Source organism: Bubalus bubalis, chromosome X (genome assembly GCF_019923935.1).
Source record: "Bubalus bubalis isolate 160015118507 breed Murrah chromosome X, NDDB_SH_1, whole genome shotgun sequence".
Classification (NCBI taxonomy): Eukaryota; Metazoa; Chordata; class Mammalia; order Artiodactyla; family Bovidae; genus Bubalus; species Bubalus bubalis.
This window is the reverse complement of record NC_059181.1, coordinates 123,685,720-123,700,037: the sequence shown is the minus strand read 5'-3', so window position 1 is coordinate 123,700,037 and position 14,318 is coordinate 123,685,720. Positions and strand designations below refer to the sequence as shown.

The 14,318-nt window shown below is 46.3% G+C and overlaps 1 protein-coding gene across 3 annotated transcripts in view; it reads right to left on the bottom strand.

The window, feature by feature from the left end:
- SLC6A14 (solute carrier family 6 member 14) overlaps window positions 1-6,584 on the bottom strand; it is a 434,305-nt gene extending 427,721 nt beyond the window's left edge. For 2 of the 3 annotated variants that reach the window (XM_044937352.1, XM_044937354.1), the window contains exon 1: window positions 6,305-6,584. The gene's annotated coding sequence lies outside the window, so the exon portion shown is untranslated. Of the gene's footprint in view, window positions 1-4,859; window positions 4,911-6,304 lie in introns of all 3 variants that reach the window. The other variant, XM_044937355.1, reaches the window with a different exon arrangement.
- Window positions 6,585-14,318: the final 7,734 nt, after the last annotated feature.

Below are 14,318 nucleotides of genomic sequence, written 5' to 3'. Positions count from 1 at the left end.
GGCCCTGGCTGTGGATCCTGCTGGGGAAGGCCTCTGAGGGGAGCAAGGGGGTGTCTGGAGTGCTCAGAGGATTCTGGGTGAACCTGGCTGCCGGGCACCCCTCCAGAGCAGGTGTGGAAGCAACAGGCAGTGGTGTTCTGGGGCCTGGCTCTCCCACGGAGGAGCCCACGGCTGCCAGACCCTTGGGGGCTTGACCTCAGCAGCTGCCATATTCAGGAACAAGGAGCAGACGCTCCAGCCCAGGGCCTGTGGCCAGGGGATCCTCGGCCATCCTGCAGGAGGGAGGTACACCAGTGGGGTCCCTGAGGTCTCAGGGCCACTGGCGACCCAGGAACTGTTGCCCAGGCAGAGGCACTGTGCCTGGCCACCATGGACAAGGCCAAAAGGGGAAGAGGTGGCCACCCTGTCAGGGACAAACATCCAGCAGACAAGATGTGGAATTTTGCCTGATGAAGGCTTGGTCCCAGACTGAGACAAATGCACGTGCACTTTATGTCCGGGTTGGAGTTGAGTTTTTGTGTACATTTGCTTGTGCCAAAGAGTCTGGGTCCCATGCCCCACAGGATCCCGTGAAATCCTTCCTCTGCCTTATGACACAGGGTATCCAGACCCACTCATGGTGGGATGAAACTGGCCCCAGAGCGGTATGCTGAAGCTGAGTTGGGTGAAACCGTCTGCAGCCAGCGAGGGGATCCAGGTCTGTTTTCCTTGCCGTTCTATTTCAGAAATGGAACTGTGCTGCCAGGTGAACCCCTATGCCTCGCCCCCACTGCCCCACCGTGGAGGACCCAGGTCCTTTCTTGGGGAGGACTGCTGTAATTTTTCACGAGGGGTCCGTGTTCTGCATGTGCAGACATTGGTCCTGGGCACAGGGGCACAAGGAGACCACCTGTGCCAGCTGACCCATCAGACCCTATAGGTTGGTCAGGGACCAGTCCTAAGGGAGGCTCTGCCCACATAACCTCTCCTGACAACATTTCGGGCAATTCAGTAGTGTGAAAGAAGGGGCATGGGGTGGGATTCAGCACCCTTCGAGGAGGGGTGAAAGCGAGGGGGTATGTTTGGAAGAGGTAGTGTTCCCGCATGGAAATTTCCTTCCAGTTGGAAGCCATCCCCCCTCAGCCCTGTCCCTGACCACAAAACCACCCCACCTCCCACCCCTCAGGCAGGTTAGAGCCAAGTAAAGGGCAGGCATGAGCCGCCCCAGAGCTTGCTCCAGAAGTGGCATTTTGGGTCAGCCGGGGACTAGAAGGCAGAGCCCTGTGCCTGGCAGGATGGACCAGACTCCTGGCCTTGGCAGACAAGCTGGAAGAGTGGTGGTCTTGAAAGAGAGGGAAGCAGGAGGCGTTTCTCTCAGTCCAATAGGGGTGAGTTTCAGGCAGCTTCTTCAGACCTCTTCTTCTTGATGTCCTGCCTGGGCTGCGGGTGCAAGCATAGGGTTGAGACCTGGAGAGCCGGAGCTGAATGGAAGGTAGGGCCTGCCCTCCTCTCATCGCTGAACTGAGGCTCAGGGCCTTTTGAGGAGAAAGCTGAAGCCTGCAAAGACGTGGCCTGGGGATCCACTTGGCTGGGCTCTTTTCTGCTCTCTGGGACGTGGCTCTGGGAGACCTGGGGACAAGAATGGCCAGAGCCAGAATGCTGGACACCCTGGAAGATGACATTGCACCTGCCAATGAGATTCTTCGGCTTAGAACAAGGGCGCCTTCTGCGGTGCCTCCTGTGTCCGGCGAGTACTGTTCCCTTTGGAGGCTGACTGGGGGCTATCCTTGGGCCTCGGGTTCCTTTGGCACTGGGTAGCCAGGATCCACATGTCATCTGCACTGGACAGAAGGTCACTAGGCCTGCCTCCGCCCCTGATGGCGGCGGAATTCCAGTTGTCCAGGGTGGTCTCTGCCTGGGCCACATAGCGGCCCAGAGAGAGGCTTCTGGGACTCTGGGCCCACCCAGGCCCATCCTGCTCTGGCTCCCTGGGGAAGGGGCATGTGGGCCAATGTCTGCAGCACTGCACTGGGTTCCTTCAGAGCAGCTTCCTCTGCTCCCGCCCAGACATGGTGGCCACCAGGGTCCATGGAGACTCCACTTCCTGTACCCCACAGGGCAGTCACCCTGGCCGTGCCCCTTGTCCTGGTGGTGTCCCTGGAGCTTCCACGGCCCCACCCAGCCCTGGGGCCTGCTTCTCACACCTCCCTTGCAGAGCTTTGCACTTCCTGGAGGCCACTGTCCCTTGTCCCTTCAATCCCTTAAAACTCCTACACAGGAAGGGACAGTTCAGGGTTCACAGATTTGGTGGACCCGCTGTCCTGTTGATGCCAGCAGTGCACCAGAAATGGCCACCTGCCCTTCCCCTTCCCTCACCCTAAGATGTTTCCCTCTGCCATTTGCTGAGAAAAAAAAGAAATGTCAAGCCCTGTCTAACCTGGCCAAAGAGAGATGGCTCAACAGCGTGGCCACTACAGAAGGGCGTGCCTCAATGTCTGTCGCTCCAGTCTGCGGGCCTGGTCTCCATGGGGTCCTTTCAGTCTGCCCTCATCACAAAAGAGCGAAGACTCCCCATGCAGGCACCCAGCAGTGGACCTGCAGCAGTGTCTTTAGCACCTACATCTGCCTAAGACATCGGGAAACATCCTGAGTGTGGGCAGACAGATCGAGTCACACCTGGCCAGTGGCTGGAGAGCCCCATTCTCATGGGTCACAGAGGGACACAAAGGATGGCAGCCCAGAGGCACTGGACGGGTGTCAACAGTTGATGTCAACTTTCTCTGGTCGGACAATGGATGGATGGCCACCAAGGACCTGGCTCTTCTCCTACAGGGGCTCAGGGGGATTCAGGTGTGGATGGTGGCACACACGGGTCAGTCCAGAGCAGCACTGGGCATTGCAAAACAGCAGTTTCCACTAGTCCCGCCCAGACACGGTAGCCACCAGGGTCCAATGACTTCACCTCTGGCTATGTGTTATGTGGTAGCACAGTTGGTTATTTTCCTGGAGCCTGGAATTTTCCCAATTTCGGCTGCTCTTGGCCTAAACTTCACCAGGCCGGGCCAAGCTTGGACCCTGGGGGTGTGGAGGCAGAGCTGGTCCCTTGTCCTGCCTGGGACTCTGACTTCATTCTGCATAGTTTCTAAAAGATAGTACAGTGTGCATGGGATGTGAGGATGAGTTCCTCACAATGGCAGCAGTGCACAAAAATGCCATCCTGCCCTTCTCCACCCCACCCCCCAATCCCTAAGACGTGTCCCTTTGCCCTATGCAAGGGGGAAAAAACCTGTCCAACCCTTGTCCAAATTGACTCCAACATGGCAGCTCACTGTCTTGGCCACATTTGGGGAGCCTTTCCATATGTCAATGAGTGGAGCCTTATCCCTTTTGGGTCCTCGGCCTGCCTTGCTGACAAGAAAAGCAAAGGATCCTCATCCAGGAAGGAAGCAGTAGATCTGAACCTATCCCCTTTCCGTACCTGTGCCTTTAGCACTGGGGCAGTGCAAGAGACCTCAGGAGACGCACCATGCATGGTCCTACCCCGTTTACTACTGCAGCTGAGGTACTGTCTCTAGAGTCACAGAAATGCCAGCCTGACGGTTGTACACATGGTCCATCCAGACAAGGTAGGTTCATGTCAGAGACAGCAAAGGAACCAGAGTTGCTGCAGGGTCACTCTGTTTACCACTGTTTAACACAGTGCCAGAAATTAAATACAAATTCCTCTAAATGAGTGTCAAAAGCCCCATCCTTAGGTAATGCAAGGTTCTAGCATTTCCTGTTTGAAAATATTTTATGTTTTCCCCCTCAATCCACCCCTAATCACTAACGTAGAGTCTATGTATCATAAAAGAACAGATAATATTAATGGAAGTCTTTTAAGAAGAAAATCACCAGTATTTGGTAATTTGTTTCAATAGAGAAGATTTTTACCCCTTTTTCTCGGCAATGCAAAGGAAGGGTAATGCAAATATATCAAGGTTATTTTGTTTGGACCTTTTTAATGTCTGGGTCTTAGTCTCCAGAGTTTCTTAGCCCATCTTGTGATGCATTGAGTAGGCTGTCTCTATGCTTTCATTATACATTTATTGAGATATTCATCCTCTTCTGGAATCACTGGATCAAAGTCTATTATCAATACTTCTTGTCCATAATAATCAACTGAGTGCCTAATTCCTTGTTTCTAACTGATTTCAAGGTCCTCCTGTTTGGAAAGACATCTGGGACCTCAAGCAGGTGGTCTATAGGGTGTATTTTTATATGCCCAGGTGTTAACTTTGGTCAAAAAGGCACACCTTGTTTACAGCCTTGGGTAGGAAGTTTATGTGGCTCCAGACTTCTTTCAAATCATTGATTAGAACACGATACTATACCATTCAGTAAAACTGAGAAAGTTAATAAAATTGCTAACAATTAAGTGCCTTATGGATGATTTTTATAAGCCAATTTCATAAATAAATATCCAGCTAGTAACGTTCACAGGGTTCTAAGTGACCAATGACAAAAGAGTATAAGCTTATATAATAATAATAATGTAAAAACACAATACGAAAATTTACAGGAGGAAAACTTTAAAATTCCTGTAAGACAGAAAAGTAGACTCAAGCAAGAATAAAGATGTACTATATTCTCAAATAAAGACACTTAGGCTCAAGAACATATCGATTCATCAGTAAATCAAGCAATCCATTCGAATCTCAAAGAAAATCTAAAGGCTTTTCAACACTTAGTTATTTTCCATTGTTCACAGGCAAAATAAGTAGGCAGGGATATCCAAGAGAGTTATGACAATGAATAGCCATGTTATGCGAGAACTACTCATACCATACGTGAAAATATATAGTAGAACACAAAGTTCAAGAACAGACCTGAAAACATACCAGAATTGAGTATACAATGAGGCAGCCTCCCAAATCAATGAGCACAGTCAGCTGTGGAACAAAGTGATACCCATTTAGAATAGGCTCATAGTGCCACACCTCTTACAATAAACCAGGATAAGCTGTACAGGGATCCAAGAATTAAACGGACAATACACAGAACCATACAACTATTTGCAGAAATAATGGGCAACATTCCTTTATAGCTGTGGAGCAAGAAAAGCCTATTGTACGTATGACTCAAAAATCCGTTAAAAAAAAAAGATAAATGTGAACACATAAAGTTTACCATACTAACAATAACAAAAGCATACTCTAACTTAGAAAAGCACTGACAAACGGGAAAAAAATTTAATTCACTTCAGTAGTCTTTCTAACATATAGAGAACTAGCTTCTAGATATCCGTTTAGAGACAGTAACAACCAAGAGAAAAAGACTTAATAGATCACAAAAAAGAGCCACAAAAGTCTCTTAAATATATAAAAATATTCCCCAGCCACATATATGAATATATATTATATAACATGTTAATATAAAGGAAATACAAACAAAAACTACACTATGGTATAATTTCATACAAAGTATGAATTCCCAACCAAGACCTGACCTTTCGGATGGGCCTGTATTACCTGACAATCCCTCACCTCCAGAACTGTCTCAAGTGGCCCCAAAACCCCTTTACCCATGAAATGCTTATAATCCCACTGTAAACAATGTACAATCCTTTACATGAAAATCCCTGACCCTTTTATTTCGATTGCCCTCTCTTCCCTAGTGGCTCAGTCGGTAAAGAATCTGCCTGCAATGCGGGAGACCCAGGTTCGATCTCTGGCTTGGGAAGTTCCCCTGGAGGAGGGCATGACAACCCACTGCAGTATTCTTGCCTGTAGAATCCCATGGACAGAGGAGCCTAGCGGGCACAGTCCATGGGGTCGCAAATAGTCGGACACGACTGAGCGACTAAGCACAGCACATTCTTCCACGTGGTTCAGTGATACGTGAGAATGGAGCTACATGTTTTTTTCTTTTTTTTTAGGTCAATAACTCATGAAAGGAAATGTTACTTCTCTAGGGATGCATTCTGAGATGCCCAGTCCCCGTGGGCAGCACGTCAATCTCACTCGATGAAGAGGACTCCAGGGCGGCCACGTAAATGGGAAGGAAGGGAGAAGCAGCTGGCGAGCCTCCCACACTCCTCCGGCCCGCCCCGCCCACAGCCCATTGGGAACCGCTTCCAGGCCCATCGACCGGGAGGCCCGAGGGGCTCTACTTGGACCCTCTCCCTACTGTCGCGAGGGCACAGAACACAGACGGCAATACAATCCCGGTGCCCACGCTCACCCAGCCCAGGCTAAACGCCAAACCACGGCCCGGCCCACGCGGCGCCTCCCTGCCCGTCTCCGCTTCCCCCAGGCCGGCCGGGCTGCAGCCAACACTGGCCTACCTTGCACGCAGGGTACAGGCTGCTCAGACGTTAGAGGATGGGGAGGGTCCCTCCGGCCAGAAAGGGTGCCGGTCCCGGCCCCGTGTCACCCCGCGTTGCCCCAGGGAAAGGACACGAAGGAGGCTGAGGGGACCAACGTGGCTTACGCCACGCTTCAGCGGGAAAGACTCGGTCCCCTCAGTTTCGCGCCGGAGCCAGCGAGGCTGGACTGCGACCCACCCCCGCCTCACCCCTGCCGTAAAGCGTCGCCTGCGTTGTCCCGCGAATACGACCCCCGCCCCCCCGTTGTGGGCGTCTGCTCTGGAGGTAGGGCGCTTAAGAGAGAGGGCATGGGAATCTGGGTTCCTCGCTGTTGGCCCCGCCCAGGGGAGGGCTGAGACAGCCTCTAGCAGGAACCGCCAGTGCAAGAGGTGAGATTGGGGAAGTGATAGGACACCTTGCGAGAGCCACCTTGTCCCCCTTGTAGGGTCCCTGCCTCCAACAACAGAAGTGAATGAACGGTAAAACGGAAGTTTTACTGTTCTGAAGAAGGAATTCATAGGGCCTGGACTCCATCTTAGGCCTGTTCATGCTGATCATGCTCAGCCACCTTTCCAATGGACTCTGAACTCTGTGTTTAGTGCCTATGAAAATAACAACCAAAGGATAAGACCCCCTCCAGACAGGGGAACCTTGAATCATTCTACTGTGTATTCTTCCCACCTTTCTGCTTTAGTTAGATCCGTACCATTGCTGTCCTTTATTGTGTCCCTCTTTGTCTTTTATTGTATCCTTCATATAGTTGAGGTTATTATTACTTAAATTACTCTGACCTTAGGTGAGAGGCAGTGTCCCAAGAGCAGAAACTCCTTGGCCTCTGTCACCTCCCACTCTTTGTCATGGGCCTGTTAGGGAGCTGCTGCCTCTTAAGCAGGTTTTCCTGGCGTTTTCTCAGGTGGTGTCCACACCGCCTTGGTTGGGGGGACGTCCTGGGTCCTAAAGAGTCACAGTGACAAACATGTTTCTCCTGCCTGACGGGTGCCTTGTCTAATTTTTTTCCTGTGGAAGAAAAGAACATTCTCCTCTAGTGAAATAACATTCAAATAAAGGAGACATGGGCTTCCCCATGGCTCACCAGTAAAGAATCCACTTGCAAATCAGAAGATCGGGGTTCCATCCCTGGGTATGCAAGATCCCCTGGAGAAGGAAATGGCAACCCACTCCAGTATACTTGCCTGAAGAATCCCATGGACAGAGGAGCCTAGCGGACTAAGGTCCATGATGTCGCAAAGAGTCAGATACAACTGAAATAACTTAGTAGGCAGAGGAGACACGTGTAGCACAGACAAGAAAAGGAAGATAACAGATAATGCCTCCACTCAGAGATGGCAGATGTTAAATCTGGCCTTGTGTCCACCGGATACCTCTGTGTCCACCTCTGTTCCTTACAGAGGTGTTAGTGGAGCTTAGAAAGTGGGAGATTGATACAAATAAAGATTGTCTCTAGGAGCATGAGTAACCTGCAGCATTTTGGTGGTTAAATGCCTCCATGCATTTTAGGTCAACACAGGAAATTACACAAAACACTGCAGCCTTCAACTCCTAAGGAGTGAAGGGAGGGTTCATGCCCTGCTACGATTTTCCCACCTTGTTGAGGGTGGAAAGGGAAGGGAGTGTCCATGTCCTCTCCAGGTGGAAGTACCTGACCAGCCCCTGGGCTCTGGATCTCAGCTACCCTCTAGATTCCTCCGTGAGTTTCTTTTCCTTCACTCTAGTTAGTAGTGGCTATTTCTCCAGACTTTATTTTTCTGGGCTCCAAAATCACTACAGATGGTGACTGCAGCCATGAAATTAAAAGACGCTTATTCCTTGGAAGGAAAGTTATGACCAACCTAGATAGCATATTCAAAAGCAGAGACATTACTTTGCCAACAAAGGTTCGCCTAGTCAAGGCTATGGTTTTTCCTGTGGTCATGTATGGATGTGAGAGTTGGACTGTGAAGAAGGCTGAGCGCCAAAGAATTGATGCTTTTGAACTGTGGTGTTGGAGAAGACTCTTGAGAGTCCCTTGGACTGCAAGGAGATCCAACCAGTCCATTCTGAAGGAGATCAGCCCTGGGATTTTTTTTGGAAGGAATGATGCTAAAGCTGAAACTCCAGTACTTTGGCCACCTCATGCGAAGAGTTGACTCATTGGAAAAGACTCTGATGCTGGGAGGGACTGGGGGCAGGAGGAGAAGGGGACGACAGAGGATGAGATGGCTGGATGGCATCACTGACTCGATGGACGTGAGTCTGAGTGAACTCTGGGAGTTGGTGATGGACAGGGAGGCCTGGCGTGCTGCGATTCATGGGGTCGAAAAGAGTCGGACATGACTGAGCAACTGATCTGATCTGATTTCTCAACACAGAGATCCAAGTCAAAGTGTTTTTTTTCTGTGTCTCCTCCCTGCATGAACACAGACTTAATAACTACTCATTGTGCCTGGAAATCGAGGTCCAAAGAGGCTACATGGTTTTGCCACCTGGTTCATGGTGGGGCTCTCATGGTGCAGATCCACTGCTCTCTCAATGCCAATGGCCACTGAACGCAAGAGAAGATGTTCAACATCAGTAGTCATTGGAGAAATCAACATGAAAATCCAAAGAGATACCACTTTACATCTACCAGGGCAGCTCTAATTTAAAAAATGAAAATAAGAAGTGTAATAAGGATATTCAGAAACTGAACTCCTCATACACTTCTGGTGAGAATGTTAAATGATGGGGACACTCTAGAAAGTAGTTTGGAACTTCCACCAAAATTTCAACCTAGAGTGACCACATGAGCAGTACTTCCACTCCTAGACATATATCCCAGAGAATTGAAATCAAATATTCAAAAAAAGTTGTTCATGAATGTTTATGGAAGCATTATTCAAAGCCAAAAGGGAGGAAACAACCCAGATGTCCATTGACTTTTGAGTTTTTATGCAAACTATGCTATACCCCTACCATGGATTTTTATTTAACCATAATATGAAACAAAGCAGTGATACATGCTGAAATACAGATTAATCTTGGAAACGTGATACATGAGAAAAGCTAGATACCAAAGAATACACATTGTAAGATCTCATTCACTTAAACTATCCAGAACAGGAAATCTACAGAGATAAAACATCAACTCATGGTTGTCAGAGGCTGGTGAGAAGGGAATGTTGGGAAGAAATCATTTTCTCTACCATTTTAGGTTCATCTGGCTGCTGCTGCTGCTACTAAGTCGCTTCAGTTGTGTCCGACTCTGTGCGACCCCACAGACGGCAGCCCACCAGGCTCCCCCGTCCCTGGGATTCTCCAGGCAAGAACACTGGAGTGGGTTGTCATTTCCTTCTCCAATGCATGAAAGTGAAAAGTGAAAGTGAAGTCTCTCAGTCGTGTCCGACTCTTAGCGACCCCATGGACTGCAGCCTACCAGGCTCCTCCATCCATGGGATTTTCCAGGTAAAAGTACTGGAGTGAGGTGCCATTGCCTTCTCCTAGGGGCCTTAAAATTAATTAACAGTAAATTAACAGGAGAAAGGTTTACTAACTATGTAGGAACTTTCAGATGAAGAGGCTCCCTAAAGGGCTAGAGATAGGGGTTTATATACCAACTTTTCAAGGGGCTTGGTGGATTAGAACTTCAGAGGATGAAAGCATCTGATGAGGCTTATTTATGCAGTCTTTTGAAATGTTCCCTGGTAGCTCAGTTGGTAAAGACTCCACCTGCAATGCAAGACCTGAGTCTGATCCCTGGGTCAGGAAGATCCCCTGGAGAAGGAAATGGCAACCCACTCCAGTGTTCTTGCCTACAGAATGCAATGGACAGAAGAGCCTGGCAGGCTACAGTCCATGGAGTCACAAAGAGTTGGAAGGACTTAGCAACTAAACCACTAAACCAATGTCCAAGTTCAGGCCTCCCTGATCAGAGACATACATTCCACCCCCACCCCCACCTCCTGGCAATGCAGGTGAGGTTGTAACAGCTGTCTCTTACAAAGTTCAGCTTTAGTTAGATAAGGCAAGTTCAGAAATGATTTATTTCTGCCTTTCTTGTAGCTCAGATGTTTTCAATTTGAACTTCTCTTTGTGCCATTCAGGTGTGTTATCAGTCCCATCAGGAGAATAGGCAGTCATTGATAATAAGTATAGACTTTCTGTGGGGGTGCTGAAAATGTCCTAAAATTTATTGAGGTCATGGATCCACAATTTTCTGAATATACTGAAAATCAGTAACCAGTACATCTTAATATTGTGAATTATATGGTATGTGAAGAACATATCAAAAATTTAAATAGTAAGCCAGCACATACAATTTAATAAAATTTCAGTAAAAGGTAGATGGAAAATTTTATAATGTGAGTGAATTAACGTTAGAATACTACAACTCACTGATCAGCCTTTACATTAAAGTGTGGGTTACAATGTGGGTGTTCAGATATGATACAATAGGGGTACGAAGCATCACATCTAAAATGTTCTTGCTAAAATAACTGAGCCTGCACCTAGCCAAGTTCATAGATTTCACTAGGGAATGTTCTGTTTCTAATGGACCTGTTCAGGACAGGATACTGCTAAGTCACTTCAGTTGTGTCCCACTCTGTGCGACCCCATAGACGGCAGCCCACCAAGCTCCCCCGTCCCTGGGATTCTCCAGGCAAGAACACTGGAGTGGGTTACCATTTCCTTCTCCAATGCAGGAAAGTGAAAAGTGAAAGTGAAGTCTCTCAGTCGTATCCGACTCTTAGCGACCCCATGGACTGCAGCCTACCAGGCTCCCCCATCCATGGGATTTTCCAGGCAAGAGTACTGGAGTGGGGTGCCATTGCCTTCTCCTCAGGACAGGATACATATAGATAAATACAGAATGTGAGTAATTCTATGGGACAAATAATCCAATCTTTTCATCAAAAGAATAGCAAAAAAAAAAAAAAAAAAAAAAAAAAAAGAAGAGCAGGGGCTGTTATAGGTGAAAAGAGGACTAAGTCCTATTTCAATTAGTGCTATGTAACTTACCTGTTCAGATCCTAATAAGAACAATTCTAATTTAAGAGAGATATTTAGATCAAATAGGGATATTGGACATGGATGGCTTCATGTGGCACTAGGGAATAATTGTAATTTTTCTTAGATGTAGTAATAGTATTTTGGTTATATATTTTAAAGTCCTATTTGTTATAGTTTATGTTACAGTAGAGTATGTGGAGGAAATAACTTCTTTAGGTATACACATGGTATAGTAAAATGCCAGGAATATGCTTTGGAATATGTTAAAAAAAAAAAAAAAACCTTGAAGACATGTTGATTGTTAAAACTGCTTAACTGACATAGAATTCTTGTTATATTGTTGTATAGGCTTTGTTTGAAATGATTCATGATAAAGAGCTAAAACTGTCCAAAAGCAACTATGCAATCAAAACTGATAAGTCATAGCATTCTAAGTATGCTATTAAGTAATATAGGTGAAAATACCAACCTGAAAGAGTTGATTCTGGTTGCATTACAAAGATGTAGTTGGTTGTATCTCCAGTTAGGACTGGAAACAGGTGATTTTTAAATAGTGTAGAATTATTCAACTGCTTAATTATAGTATAGGGTATCTATTTCTAATGATCCCTGTGTGAGAATGTAAATATGGAGAAGAAGTTCTGGAGGATACATACTGTACATTTAACAGGGTCAGCTCTGAAAATGGCATGAACTGGGGCTGGTGGCCAAAGGTAACCTTCATCATTTGCTGAGCACCTACTATGGGCCAGCTACTCTTCCTCATGCTACAAATACAGACATGAAAGAGACATAAATCTCTGCTCACATGGGGTTCATGTTCTAGTGGGGGAGACTGAAAAGTAAGCCCAATGAGATTCAGGTATACCCTGATAGATAATGATGCCTGATGTCACCACAGAAAAGCTAAGCAGGGGAATTGGGCAGGGGGAGAGGGAAGGGGAGGGACCTGCACTTGCAGGTAGGTTGTCTGGCCAGGGCCTTCCTGAGAAGGAGACATAAAGGCCTGAGGAAGTGACCAGGTGGTGTGGGGATGTCCCTGTGGAAATCTGGGGCATCATCCTGTAAGGATCATATCCTGTGTGCCACTTATGAAGTTATGCTGTTAGATCATTTAGATAGTTACGAATACAAATAGTCATTTACCCTCCAGTTTTGAAGCAAGAGGATCTGTGATGTATTCTGTTAGTTTGTTATTGGACAGGGTTAGGGCCTGAATTACCTTGATGATTCACATATTAGGGTTTGGTTGAAGACCATTGCTACTTTGAATAAATCCAGGTTCTTGCCATGTGTACAAATAGCATGCTCCTGTAATATGGATTCTTTTGGAATAGGTATAGAGATTGGTCCCTACAGAGCATCTTACTTAAGTGGCTCCATCGTGTTTTGTAACTTGTTTCTAGCTACGTGACTGAAAGAGCAAACCCTAAACTGTCATTTGTCCCTTGAGTGTCTCCAGAACACTCATCCCTCATGGGAATCAATAAGTTATAAGTGTGAGAATGTTTGTGTATCTGTGGATGCAAAGCTAATAGGTTATTTATTTCAGGAACCTCAGGGCCAGTATTTAAGTAAGCAGAAGGCTCATCACTATGTTTCACCATAAACCTCAATCCCAGCAAACTACTCTATGAAGTTACTAAATGGTCACAGTGGGTTACAACACAATGTCTTTGCAGTATAAAGTCCAGACCATCTGTCCATTTAGGCTTATTTCTTCTCAGGGTAAGTAGTGGCTGGCTGGATTTTTTTTTTTTTTTTTTTTTTTTTTGGAACTAGAAGACTGGTGTGTTTTTGTTTTGTTTTTTATGTTTTTCTTGCTGAATTCCTACTGAGGGAAATTAATTTGCATCTGTGGCAAAGGTATTCAACCATATTTTCTTTCTTTTCAGGTGCAGTTAAGAGAATCAAAGGGCATGATCAATAGGTCATCCATTGCCTTGGTGTGGGCCCAGAGTGTAAACACAGATGAAGAACAGACACTGACTTCACACTTCTGATAGGTATGTAATACAGGCCTCAGTTGTGCTTTGTTTCCCCCTTCTGTACAGTAGGCTCCTCTCTCAAGGCAGGTCTCTCACCGAATTTCCTTGAGTTATTGTCTTGTTAGTAGTGTGTTCAGGTGTGTTCAGTCGCTATAGTTGTTCATTGTAATGGTCAGAGGAGTTCTGCTCATGGGATTCAAATATCAACCTATTTGTATGTTCCAACAGCACTGAACTCACTTTAAACTCAAAGTCCAGAAAATGCCTGTATTTTACTGGAGCTGATTTGACACATCTGATAGGTATCGAATAGAATTCCCAGGCTTACTTAGTGTTTTACTCCTTTGCGTTTTACAAAGATGAGTTTCTGAAGATTTTAATTGATTTTATACTGATTCCATGGAGGTGGGTTCTTAATGCTAAGACTGTGCAAAAGCAGGGTTATTTCAGAAACCTGAGACCTTTTAAAATTATCAAAATATCCTGATATTTTCACAAACCCCAGAGCTAGGAAAGAATTTGAGGTGATCATGTTTCTCCTCTCAGTTTCTGAAGGAAGGACCTTTTTTCTTTCTATGCTGGAATCCCTGAAGACTATGTGTAACCGCCCATGTGAAACGTTCTTTGCTATAGGGCCTCCTAGTTAAGAAGCTTTGTTTATTTGTTGAAATCTCTATTGGGAAGGATCCAGCAGAAACTCATTTGTCATTTCTTTACAGGAAGAAAACTAGAGCTGTCAAATGCCTGTTCTATCTTATTCTTCCGGTTTATAGCTTAAGGCATGCACAGTAATATTGAAAGAGTAATAGGTTATTATTTATGATGTCCTGTTTGTGATTTTAGTAGTAACACACACAGGTGATTTAGAAATTTATACTAGTTTGATGCGGGAGTCACAAGGGACTGTTTTCTAGTAGTTGTACTGGCCAATCACCTCTTATGGACCATATCATTGGCACACTCTCCTGTTGATGTGGGTGAATGAATAAGAGTTCAGCAGACATTGACTTTGTGTGCTG